Source organism: Mirounga leonina, unplaced genomic scaffold, assembly GCF_011800145.1.
Source record: "Mirounga leonina isolate KUSES-001 unplaced genomic scaffold, KU_Mleo_1.0 Mir_53, whole genome shotgun sequence".
Lineage (NCBI taxonomy): Eukaryota > Metazoa > Chordata > Mammalia > Carnivora > Phocidae > Mirounga > Mirounga leonina.
Genome location: NW_023270807.1, coordinates 104053481 through 104066969, shown reverse-complemented (window position 1 = coordinate 104066969; position 13489 = coordinate 104053481). Strand labels below are relative to the sequence as shown.

The window sequence follows — 13489 nt, the reverse complement described above, 5'->3', positions numbered from 1 at the left end:
AGACATGATCTTTTTCCTTTTAAGATTTATTTATTTTAGAGAGAGAGAGTTTGCAAGGGGCAGGGAGAGGGCCAGAGGGAGAGAGTCTGAAACGGACTCCACACTGAGCGCAGAGCCCAACTCCAGGCTCGATCCCATGACCCTGAGATCATGACTGAGCCCAAACCAAGAATGGGATGCTTAACCAACTGAGCCACCCAGGCGCCCCTAGATATGACCTTTTAAATGACTCGATACCTTCGCTGAAATCTTAAACAAAATGCTGCCCTCCAGGTGGGCAGAGAAGACAGAAGGTATAGACTGTCATGCTCCTTAGTATGTGCTCAGACCACAAGTCCTCTGACTCCACACGTGGACTCTGCCCTCTCACGCAGGGCTCCTTACAGCTCCCTGCTCTGCCTGTCCCCCTCTCCCTGCTTTTGCCCTGGGGTTTCCTTACCTGGGGATCCCATTCTACCCCTATCCATCCGCAAAGCTCAGCTTGAATGACAGCTCTCCATCCCTCTCCTCTGCCTTTGAAATACTGACTCCTCTCTGTGTGGTACAGCACGTTCTTGTTCCCTATTAAACCACCGATTTCATCTTCCCTTGTGGAAGTGTTATGTTGGTCCTCCCAATCATCTCCAGGTCTCTGTGCCTCATTCAGCTTTTCCTTTTCTTCCATAGCAAGCAGAGTTCTTTGCTTAGTAGGAACTTAACAAATGTTTCTAGAATGAACGAGATGCAGAGAGCACATGATACCAGCTTCCGCAAGGGAGGACCCGCAGGCCAAACTTAGAGGAACGAGCAGAATGCTCTCAGTGGGACATTCAAAGTTTGATAAGATGATGACCTAACCAAATCACTTCTAAGTCTTGTCTTTTTTCTAGAAACAGTCAGGATGATCAATTTGGTCTATGATTGAACCTTATTTTTTTAGGGGGCTAGAGTCCAGATTACAAATCAAGAGCTGAACAGGCATCCTGAGGCTCCTGTCATTTCTTAGAGCAACACAGACCCTGAGGTACCAAGTGACATGAGTAATAAGTATATTTGGGACTAAATATCAGGCACTCTCTGACTACACCAATATTCCCATGATCTCGGTACTAACTGCCTGACAGCTATGAGGTGTGAAAACAATGCGCTATCCTCAAGATATGAAAAAAAGAACCCTACAAAGTTGAAATTACTGTTTAATAAAATGCAAACAGAACAAAACATCTTGTCACCTTTTGGGTTAGAATTTAGCGGTCATAAATATTTTACTGCATTTTTTTAAATAAGCGCAAGTTGAGATGATCTCCCTTTGTAAGACTTCTCAAGCACACGGAGGTTGTCCTCTTAAAGGACTCACTCAAATAATTTTAAAGGCTGAAATATGAAAACCTTTAAAATATCTTTGCACCAGAAAATATTTAATGAGGCAGGTGGATGCATTCTAATATGTTTCATCAGTTATGAACTGAGAGCCTTCAAAATAGAACTATTCCAAAGCCTGGAAACAGCCCTCAGGCCAGGGCATCTCCCACCAGACCCAGAGCACACCAGTGTGGCTTGAGGTCTGAGAGCCAGGGGTTGTATGGAAGGCAAGGCTGGACAGGTGGACAGAGCCAGATCACCACAGGCCTGAGCGGGTCTCTTTGGGGATTGGGGTTTATTCTCAAGAGCAATGGGAACAGGTGTGTGGGTATCTCCATGTGTGATGTGTATTTGCGGTATGAGATTTACATTCTAGAACGGTCCCTTTGTGGTGTGGAAGAGAAACTGAAGGAGGCCCGTGAGGAAGGTATTGTAATAATTCAGGGAAGAGAGGATGGTTGTTTGGATTAGGAAACATGATGAAAGTAAAGAGAAAAGCACAGATTTAAGGATCTTTGGGTCTTTCCTAAGTACACATCTTGGGCATGAGCTTGGACCCTTATATGGAATTCTGTTTCGTAGTCAACAGTGTCCTAGCATTGTTCAAGTAAGATTCCAGAATCCTTCATATTCTACTCAGGGCTGCCATGAAGGCATTGGCGGACCCCAAGGAAAAAAGAGAAAATTACATTAGGACATAATTCAGGCTTGGGATCATGGCACGTAGTGGGCTGAATGGTGGCCCCCAAAAGATAAGTTCGTGTCCTCACCTCTGAAACCTGTGAATGTGACCTTATTTGGAAAAAGGGTCTTTGCAGATATACTTTATGATTTCTAGATAGGATCATCCTGGATTATCCAGGTGGGCTCTAAATCTAACATCAAGTGTCCTTATAAGAGACAGAGGGGGAGAGGATGCAGAGAGAAGAGTGGGTGGTGTGTGAGAACAGAGCAGCCCTGGGAAACTAACACATGGTGCATGTAGAGCAAGACATGGAGAGAGAGGGGTGCTCCAAGAGGCACCCAAACTCCCTTCCTCATCTGCATTTATTTCTCACATTCCAGAGGCCACGCAACATGAGGCTGGCGTCCATGACCTGAGATTTGGTATTCCCCTGTGCCAGGCTCTAGACAAGCCTCTTCCAACCCCACCCATGGAGAGGTCACTCTGTGGCTCTTGGAAGCAATGTCACACTTCTAGGGGTTAGGGTAGGAAGGGCAAGGCCTTTGAATGAGGAAGTGAATAGATCCTGTCTTGGGGAAGAATTTGAAAGAACAGTAGTAGGGAGGGGAGAGAGGGATTGGAGAAGTTGAGAACACCCACAGAGCCCTGGATAAACGTGAAGGAGATGCTTTCCACAACCTAAAAAGGAATGTCCTTAACCTCTCTGTCTCCCTAGTACCTTCTCCTCCATCTCACCACGCATCCAAAAACTGGGCATAAGTGAGCAGGATCCTGGCTTTTTGGTATTATCCTTGTTCTTCCTGGCTGGGGTGGAATGGCTGAAGTGGGGCTGCTGAGCACAGTTGTACAAGTTGCACACTGCACAAGTGCACCTGTGAGGGGGGTGAGCAGGAGCTGAAACCCAGCTGTGCTGCTCCTCTTGCCATGCTGCATACCCTGGGAGCAAAGAGGACCCCTTCTGTAATTAGCAGAAAGGCACAGGCTGTGCTAGCAGCAGGCCTGCCCTCTCTGGGGTCAGCCTGGCCTTCGTCCCCAGTACCACACCCTCAATGGTCTATGGGTCTCCAGCAACAGTAGCACCAAATTCTCTGCCTTCCTGATGAAACTCCACCCCCCAGAACAGTCTCTATCTCCCCTCCCCTTCCTCCCATGTCTTTTCCTGCCGAAGTCAGCCGCTTGTGCCCAACGATGCCAGAGCCCCTAGGACAGTTTCTGAAGGAGAAAACACCTCTGTCGAAATGCTATTTCCTGGAATGCAAAATTCCTCAAACCCTTGTCACAAGAAAACCGTGATATTAGGTGAGGTCAATCGGCAGGTAAAAAATCCAAGTGCACATCAAAGACATTTTCTAGGCTTTGCCACACGCGGGGCTCTGCCAGAGCGGTCTACCTAGAAAGTTTACTAGTAGCTGTTCTAGAAAAACATGGATGAGTCACCTTTTACTCCATAAACTTCTGTGCTTGTTAGGATCATTTAGAACAAGAATGTATTCCTTCCTTACTTGAGTAAGTAAAAAACAAATCAAGAAAAGTTGGAAGTCAGTCATATGACACAGCAGCCAATGTGAAAGGTAAAGGAAAGGCGATCATTCAAGATCTTTTATTTTCATCCGCGACTCAGGACTTGAATGATCAGGCCTGATGCCCTCCTTCCTAATGACATTAACTGTAATTTTTTTTTTTTAAGATGCCGCCTTATCTTCCTCTTGGTTTTTTTTTTTTCTCTAAAGATTTTATTTATTTATTTGAGAGAGAGAGAATGAGAGAGAGCACATGAGATGGGGGAGGGTCAGAGGGAGAAGCAGGCTCCTCGCCGAGCAAGGAGCCCGATGCGGGACTCGATCCCGGGACTCCAGGATCATGACCTGAGCCGAAGGCAATCGCTTAACCAACTGCGCCACCCAGGCGCCCCCGACATTAACTGTAATTTAAAGTGACATGATTTCACAATGCAGAATGCATTCAACACAGCACAGGTGGGATCTGTTAGACCCAGAAACTACTTTCAATCATTTTCTCATTTTGTCCTCAAACAATCCCACTAAGCAGGCACAGCTGTCCCCATTTTATGGTGGGGGAAACTAAGGCTCAAGGAGGCCACGGTTAGTTGGCAGCACGCGGTGGAGCACGCATGTTGATTTGGGAGCCTGAGCTGCTCGGCACGAGATCGTACCCTCTCCTGGGGAGGGCGGACGGGGGTGGATGTCCCTCTAAGCTTTTCCCATAAAGTGCTCTCAGTGGACCCCACGAACTCCCACCACCTCCAGCTCAACCACAACAAGCGAGTCGTACATGGTTATGTTTTCTCTCTCATTGTTAAGGTGGTCCTGTTGGCGTCAGGGTTTAAGAGAGACGGTTGTCAAAATCTTTCATCCTGCCAGGCCTCTCTGTGGCCAAGGAGCCCAAGCGAAAACTAAATCACATAAAAGAAAGAAAAAGAAAAACCATCCTTCTTCCTCTAGGCCTTTGCCTAATGTTCTAGACAATGTTTGTGTCTCCCCTCCCCCACTAAATTCATGAATTGAAAACCTAATCCCCCATGTGATGGTATCTGAAGGCCTTTGGGAGGCGGTCAGGATGGGAGGACAGAGCCCTCGCGAATGAGATTAGTGCCTTTATACACAGAGACCCCAGAGAGCCGCCCGCCGGCTCCCTTCCCCCAAGGGAGGTGGACGCAGCGAGAAGTTGGCCCTTACCAGACCCCACATCTACCAGCGCCTTGATCTTGGACTTCCCAGGCTCCAGAACTGAGACATCCATGTCTGTGGTTCATAAGCCACTCAGTTGATGGCATTCTGTTACAGCAACCCGCACTAAGACACCTGCCTTGCACAGTGAGTGGCCTGAAAGCTTTTAGAGCCGCCCAGATCCCTGCTAGGACCCTGAGCCAGACCGATTCTTCCTTGCAGGGCAAAATCATGAGAACTTTCCACAGCTACAACACTTCTCCTTCTTCCTAGTGCCTTCAGGGGACACGGCGTCCTCAGTTAAAGGGAGAGGGGGGCTGCCTTGTGCCCCCCGTCAGCTCGGTCGGACTCGGGCTGCGATCTAGGGTGGATGAGCTGAGCCTGTGGCTTAAACAGCCCCTCCCCGCCATTGCTGCTTCAGCTGTGGAGCTGGGGGCTGGGGGTGCAGCCCAGGGTGGCTGCCTGAACTCTGTCCCCACTGGGCTCCTAACTGCCCGTGTGGCTTGCAAGCTTCCTTTGTCCCGGTTTCCTTACTAATAAATTCTGTCTTTAGGTATTGGAGGATTACCAAGCTCTGTGCCCTCGTCAAAGAAACATTTCAATACGCCTACAATCTTGCATATAATTTGCATGTGTTCACAGTTAGGAACCCCTGGGGTTCGGGTGATTATTCAGGTTCCTTTCAGCTCTGACACTCCACCTTTCTCGGATTCTATCCTGAGGGCACGCACACCACTAACTTCCCCTCTCCTCCGCCAAAGACACTTCCCCGGGGTCACACGAGGCAAGATGAGATAGACTTTCTCTCCTCCCCCAAAGTCAACTTGCAGGAACCACCATCATCCCAACAGGCATGCTGTTTGTGGTTCTTTTTTGAAATGAAGTTAATTTTTGCAGGGCACCTGGGTGGCTCAGTCAGTTAAGCGTCTGCCTTTGGCTCAGGTCATGATCTCGGGGTCCTGGGATCAAGCCCTGCATTGGGCTCCCTGCTCAGCGGGGGTCTGCTTCTCCCTCTGTGCCCCCATCATGTTCTCTCTCTCTCTCAAATAAATAAATAAAATCTTAAAAAAAAATAAATGAAGTTAATTTTTGCTTATTTTACATGAATACAAAGCAATAAATGAGAACGATTGGAGGAGAGGAGACTTATTAGATTAAAAATATAATCAGGTGGCAGACTCTAATGGGGGAGGGCCTAGGATAGGTGAGGAGTGGGGAGCCCATGACAGCCCCACCCCTACTTGCCTTCACATCTATCCTTATGGATGTACCTCGGACTGTGGCCAAGGGCCATCAGCAAATGTGCTACCGACTCATGGAGTCAAGCTGGCTTTTCAAAGGTGTCCACTTTCCAGATTTTCTCTGATTGATCTGCCAGGCAGATCCTATTCCCAAAGCCCTGGGCAGACTCACCCCATCCTGGGAAAACAGATGAACACAATAGCCTTATCTCTGAGTATAAGGTTCTTTCATTCTTTCCAACAGGCTAGCAATAGATGAACAATTCAATTGTCGGGGGTTGGAGGGGAAAGCCTCCCATGTGGCAGCCAGCCTGGCTGTCATCCTACTCATTTTCACTTTCATTAAGCTGACAGCACTTCATCATCCGCGGTGTGTGTCCAAGTCTTGGGAATGGATTAAACTTGATTCTGCCCTGGGGATAAATGCCAGCCACCATTTCCTGTGCCAAGGGCATTACACACGCTGTCACTAATCAGTTAATGTAAACAGTATGTTCCCTATGCAGACGAGAAAACCGCCAGCATGATTACCTCCACTCTACAGATGAGGAAACCAGGGTTCCTGGTTTAACCAGGGCTAAATAACTTGCCCCCTATCACACAACTAACAGGAGGCAGAGCTGGGATGCAGGACTGGGCTTACCAAACCTTTCCTTTCTTTCCTCTAGCCCAGCAGTTCCCAAACTCGTCTGCACCTTAGGATCCCCCCAAGGATCTTTTAAAAACTCCCAATGCCCAGGACACCCCCAGAAATCACAGTCTTTAGGGAAGGGACATACGCATCAGTATATATATATATTTTTTAGGCTGGCCAGATGATTCTAATGTGCAGACCAGTTTGGGAACCACTGTGAAGGGCCTGGAAGCATCTTCAACTGCAAGCACTTAGCAAATAACCCAAGTGCAAATCAAGAGAAAGGAATGAAAAAGAGGCAAACTGAAGAATGAGCTAAGAGTAGCTGAAGAAATGCACGTGAGTGAGAGTCTGTTTTCTCTATGAGCAATGGAAGAAATCGGATGAGAAGAAGCTTCCCTGATGCAAGTGTAGACAACTCAAATGGGGTACTGGTTTTAGCGACTCGCTGTTTAAGGGATGAACTGAAACCCACTGAGCACAGTGCTTCTATTAAGTGGGGTTCCTCTCTGCCCTGCTCTTGGGGAGAGAGCGGCTATTTGGTTCGTGTCTATAATAGATAGAAGCTGGTTCTTTTTTTTTTTTTTTTAAGATTTTATTTATTTATTTGACAGAGAGAGACACAGCGAGAGAGGGAACACAAGCAGGGGGAGTGGGAGAGGGAGAAGCAGGCTTCCCGTGGAGCAGGGAGCCCGATGCGGGGCTCGATCCCAGGACCCTGGGACCATGACCTGAGCCGAAGGCAGACGCTTAACGACTGAGCCACCCAGGCACCCCAGAAGCTGGTTCTTTAGGCACCAGGCTCCGTGGTGCCCACCTCCAGGGCAGCACGGGGGAGTCTTCTGAGGGCCTTTTGCAACAGCAAAGACTGGTGGGGTTAGATCCAGTAGAGCACTTGTTTTCGAGCCTTTAAGAAATATATTTAAATTCCTTAAAAACTGGAAGTTGGTTGAAGAAGCCTCAATCCTCTACTATGCTAGGCATAAGAGTTTATTGTGATGTTATCTTGTGAAAACTTAATTTGAAAATTTTGATGGTCAAGGGCGCTGAAGAGTTACGGCTTTTAGTTGGAGTGCAGGTAGAATTTTGGCTAAATGGAACATTACTACTTCGTCTTGGCTAAAGTCCAAGAAAGGATAATTAGCAAATGATTTAGTAGTGGTCCAACACTTATTCTAGTTAACACTTTGCTTTATTTTAAGTAATGTGCATTGTCCGCATGGGCCTAGTGTTCATCACTGAATGGAAACATTTGAATTTCCAAAGCAAATCTACGTATCACAAGTCTTATATTCCAGTTAGGTAAATTCCTGTACTTAGAGCTGATGGATCTTTCTGCTTCAGATAAAGATACAAGCCAATGATGAATGACATCCACAAGTCACTGGTTTTCGATTGGTTTTGTTTTCCTCTTTTATATTTCATGGTAATATATCTAAGCATGATATAACTAGGCGAAAAACACTGAGTCAACCTTCCCTCTAGGGTTCATCAGTTTACCGTCACAAGGATCTGGGGAAACCTACCTTGTTGTTTGTGAACTGCTAAGATGAACCCAGGAGATTCAAACTCACTTCAGAAAAAATGTGGGCCAAGAGTAACTTTCTATGTATTCCTTCCCACTGTCTCATTATAGACTATCCTTGTTCCATTAAATGTAATTTTTTTTAATATAAGAGAGATCTCGCAAGAAACTCTGAATTCTATTGGTTTGATAGGAGAAATAGCATCTGGTGTCCTATTTAAAATTTTCCAAAGATTGTGAAGTCAAGGTCATTGTGCTTGAGAGTAGTTTGAGTTTTTCTTTCCACTCACTACATCTGAAGCTTGTCACTTCTCCTGCTGAGTTCACTGCAACATTCATGGATGGTGGTACTTGCTTCCTTGATAATGTTTAGGGATTTAGAAAAAGAGGGGGTCCTGTTTTGAATCTGCTCAAGGGATGCCCACTAAGAACATATTGGCAAAAACTTGCCCCAAGGAATATTGCTGCTAGGCCACTGAAAATCAGGTAAGTCCTTGGAAATACTATACTTTTGCGTAAAAGTGGTTCACTAATACACGTAAATATAATCCTAAGATTCTGAAAACCAAATAAATGATAAACTTGTTACTGGCTAGAAAATAGCAAAAAAAGAGAAACAGAACTATTTTCTCTTTTCTGTAGTGGAAAGTTGAGCTAATAAACTAGTCATTTTTAGGGAAACGTGGTTTCTATCTGCCTATGTGAGCTCTTTTGCATTCATCTTATGTTTAATATATGACACACATCTGTCTTCCTTGTCAACATGCAGATCCTGATGATACCGCACAGACATTATTTAAGTCCTTGCCCCACCTCTGATCGCCACACAGCGCCCGGCATTTAGTAAGTACTAAATAAGTATGTATTGGATGCACAAAGGAATATTGGTATTTGAAGACAAAAGCACAACATTCTAATAAAAAGCCAGACTCAGGGGCTGGAGTCAGAGGGTGTGAAAGAGATGGGGCCTCAGCTGTGGCCAGGCCTCCCGCACAGATGACCTGGGGCTGCTGATCCCTTTCTGGGCAGGAGCTCCTGGGCTCTTGTGGCAGAAGCCCAGGCTGGCCTCTCCTTCCCCGTGGTCTCCCCAGCTGGCCACGTCTTTGGAAGTTAGGCTTCTCTGTGACCTGCGTGGATTCCGGTCACCCTGCTACGGCCTCCAGCCCCATGAAGTGTGAGCATGTCCGTGTGCTTAGGTCTACACAGGCAAAACAACTCTTACAACATGGACATTTCTGGCAAAAATGACTTTCTTTTCTTCATCGGCCTTTTTCCCTTTTTTGGTCAATAATAAAAGGATGGGAACGATGTCATGAGAGAGAGGGAGGTGCCCATGGATATCTGTTAGCCATGGCTCTCAACTTGCTTAACATGGGGGGGGCGTGGACTTTTAATTATGAATGCAACTCTTCACAAAGGGTCCTTTAAGGTCATATAAATAAGAATTTGGCTCCGTCTTCATTAGAAAATTTTTTTTAAATCTTCTGAATAGCAATTCCTTCCATTCATTAACAGTCTTGCCTATTGATCCGTGAATCACCCAGGCAAAATTTACAAAAGGTGCCTTCAAGGTCCTTCCCAACTGTGCATCCTGATAGTTTCAGCCTTCTGAAAGCCACGTTTATTTCTAGAAATATGGATCCTTTGGTGGGTTTTAAAATTTGTATTAATATTGTATATAATATCTTTTTAGAAAATATATTTGAGCACAGTGTTTGAGCTTGTATATAAAAAAAGTTTAGATGATATCATGTATATACATTTTTTTCTAGTTTATATTCTTTCCTAAGCTGTCTCTAATAAGAGTCATTTGATGTTTATTTTTGCAGTAACACAAGAATGTGTGAAAATGAGCTTTATTTTACTTCCTTAGAGCCCACAGGTAAAGTCTTTTTCTATGAGATTTTTAAAAAATGCTTTGAGGGGCCCCTGGGTGGCTCAGTCAGTTAAGAGTCAGACTCTTGGTTTAGGCTCAGGTCATGATCTCAGGGTCTTGAGAGGGGAGCCCCGTGTGTTGGGCTCTGCACTCAGGGGGGAGTCGGCTTCAGACTCTCTCTCTCCCTCTCCCCTTCCCCCATGTTTTTTTTCTCTCTCTCTCTCTAAAATAAATAAATAAAACTTAAAAAAAAATGCTTTGAAAGAGATTTGTGTCTCAGAGAAGAAATAAGAGAAGTAAACATAAGGTTTCTCACAGATACTAAAAGGTACAGTAAGTATCTATAAAAAAAATAAATATGACCCAGTCTAAACACAGCAGAGGCTCCTCTCCTGGTAATCCTTAAGCAGGCCTCTGAAAGCCCAGCCATAAAAATTATGTGATTTGATGCCAGCCATGATAGTGTGGAATATTCCCCAATTTAAAAAAACTGGACCAAGAAATAGTGGATTTAGGAAAATTACTAATAATGAATGGAAAGAAGCTTTCTTCTAAAGCATCAAACTCAACCACTTTCTTAACGGCTTGTATTCTTAAATCATTTAAAACACAAATTGCTTTCGATAAAAGTAATCATCTATGTGCAGTTTCTGAGCAGAGACCGTCCTGAAGCAGATGTTCCAGGTTTTCTTCCCCTCTGAAGAATTTATTAACCGCAAAGGGATTGCTTGAGACCATCTCATTTGAATGAGATCTCGGTATTCGAGCAGGAGGCCAGCCTTTACGTATAAACCAAACAACCCACATCGACGATTTTTTCTAATTGTGTAAACACCAAATAGCTTCAGTTTGTCAAAGTCACCTAATAATATTTTAAAATCTAGCTCAAGATTTTTTTTTTTTTGGAAAGCGTTCCTTTGCTGCAGACTGAAGGAAGGGAGGGAGGGTGGACTGTTAAATATTCACGCTGATTCACAAAGAGAGCTTTGCCCAGATGCTCAGGCAGAGGGTGATAGAGACTTTGGAAAAGGGAATTCATCCAGGGAACAAAAGCTTCACCTTTTGCCCTCATTATGGTGCCTCCTGGTAGGTTAGAAGGATTGCCTTGGTCGGACACCTCCGGGGAACCGCCAGGACTGCCCGTGAACTCCGTTCTGAAGGAATGATCCTATTCTTAAGTTTGTTCACTCCTACTTTTTCTTCTCCCACCCCATCCACAGAAAAGACCCCCAGAGTCTTCTATTTGTTTTTCTTCTTTCTCTGATTTAAGAATTCCAAAATCATTTGCTTATCCATGCACTGGAATGGCCAAATGAATCCCCAGATCCGGGCTGTTCCTTTTGAGGGGGCGGCAGGTGGGTGGGGCAGGGAGCTAGCTGAGGGGCGTACCTGCCGTTGCTGCTTTACTTACAAAGGAATAGAAGGAAAGGGACCTTTTCTTGTTTCCCTATCAAATTTAGTGCCGAGCAAGGTCTGAGTTTTCTGAATAGGCTCACAGGTTTGCATTTCTTGGGACTTTTGAAGTCTTTCGTACTAGAATATTGTGGAATACACAAAAATATACTCTAAAACACTGGGCAGAGAGTCAAAAAAGCCTGGAGCTGTGGCTAAGTTACCCATAGCCTTCTCCAATTTTTGACTTATTTACTAGAAAATAGAATCAAACTATGTTATAATTATATTATAATCCATTTAACAAGAAATACAGTATAGTCAGAAACCGAAGAGAGCGAAGATGTGATATTTCTGAGGAGGAAATCATCTTCAATCCATGTTGTAGAAGGCCTAATCAAAAGGACCTTGGCACTCGTAAATAGCTCAGCCTTTCAACAAATAACAAAAGGTGGTTGTGCAAATCAAGAAACTGACAGCAATTCAGGGCAAGAGACTGAAAGACCCAAACTATGCATGCAGCTGTCGAGATACAGGGCCATAGAAATGGCTCAGCCACGAGGCAAAGATGATGCAGAGAAGATACACTGAGCTCGAAGACCAAGTAAGTGACTAACCATCAAGATTAGTTTCAATTTTTATTATGAATGTCCAAAGTGACAGCATTCTGTGAAAGTGTCAGGTTCTCATTGATTCGATTTCAAGAGACCACAGACTACCGCATTCCAAGTACTTTAATTTGTGACAGGGCCAAAATAAAGAAAAGAATGATAAAAATATTCTTTTAGGTGTCAAGAGTGCTCTTATTTGCGTTTTTGCCCTTGTTTTTGTTTGTTCGTTTGTTTTTTCCCTGCAGGTCTTATGAACACTGATAATTTCCAAAACACAAAATCCTGGTCTGGATACTTGCAGCAAATTTTTTATAATCTCTGCCTGAATAAGAAGCTAATAAGAAATGTACTTATAAAGTATGTGTACAATACAATGTAATATGCCTGTTCATTGTCATTTCCTTCCTCTCCCACTAGGCTTCTCATCTACCACCTGGGTACCTGCTGTTCGTTATAACAGGACACCGAAGGCTGGAATGAAATACCCGGAAGACTATCTTGAACCCTGGATTTTCTCAAAGCTGCATTGTTTTTTCAACGAAAGCTCAAGACTTTCAAGGTTTGAGAGGTCCCAGGAGATGACTCACGATGGATTAAAGTCACCAGTCAAGAACTACAGTCCAAGCATGTTGTGTTCAAGAAAAAAGCTGCGGTTTACTGAAACTATGGTCCTAAGAATCTGTAGTTCCAACACCATATGGCTTCTTCCCCCTCCGAAGGGTTTCCTCGCAATCTGCCCTTTCCATCACTGGTACCGGATGATGCTACAGAGGGAGTGTGTTGCCATTTATAGTCCAGTCAGTTCGGGTCCTGTGGAAGTGCGTATCTCTTACAGATGCGATACTGTTCATCTGAGTGCATCCTCAAAAAGAACAATTATGAACGGGAAACTCATAGAGTTTGTGATTCAAATTTATAAAATTAAACCTGCTCCAACAGGTAATACAGGGAGGCATGCTTGCAACCTCTGGATTCAATCAGAAATAACGCCTGAGAGCACAGAGCCTTCTCAATAGGTAACGGCGGGTTCCTCTTAATGCTTCCTTAAACAAGATCCGATGTGATGCACATTAGAACTCTGAAGCACGTCTCATTTATTTCTATAAGGCCTGGGACACAGGAAGCTGCCAGAACTTCATTCATCACCTTGCCTGTTGACAGAAGGAACAATAACTGGTCATCACTGGTCAACGGAATAACTTTTCCTAGTTTTTTTTTTTTTTTTTCCCAAGACAATTCCTAAAGAAGAGATGGTGTCAATACAACAGCAAATGTTTCAATGTTTGATGAATTTCTGTGCTCTAAAAATCCCATGGCTTCTTCCAGGACAGCGGGAAGAACCAGAGTATGGAGTGTTCATCTCTCTCCTCAGGCTGGAATTATTTAGGGGAGACCCCCGTCTTGGAAGTCAGCATGCCCAGACTCCAGATGCGATTCCACCAGTAACTAACAACGTCACCTAACCTTGCTGGGCCTTCGCTCCTTCACCTCTAGACT

General features: G+C 44.7%; 1 protein-coding gene across 3 annotated transcripts in view; it reads right to left on the bottom strand.

Moving 5' to 3' along the window:
* The window catches only part of SCAF8 (SR-related CTD associated factor 8), a 184640-nt gene that overhangs the window by 24020 nt on the left and 147131 nt on the right, over nucleotides 1-13489 (bottom strand). For 2 of the 3 annotated variants that reach the window (XR_004676625.1, XM_034991071.1), the window contains one exon: nucleotides 11987-13143. The exons of the other annotated variant lie outside the window; for it this stretch is intronic. The gene's annotated coding sequence lies outside the window, so the exon portion shown is untranslated. Of the gene's footprint in view, nucleotides 1-11986; nucleotides 13144-13489 lie in introns of those variants that run through there. 3 annotated transcript variants of the gene reach the window in all.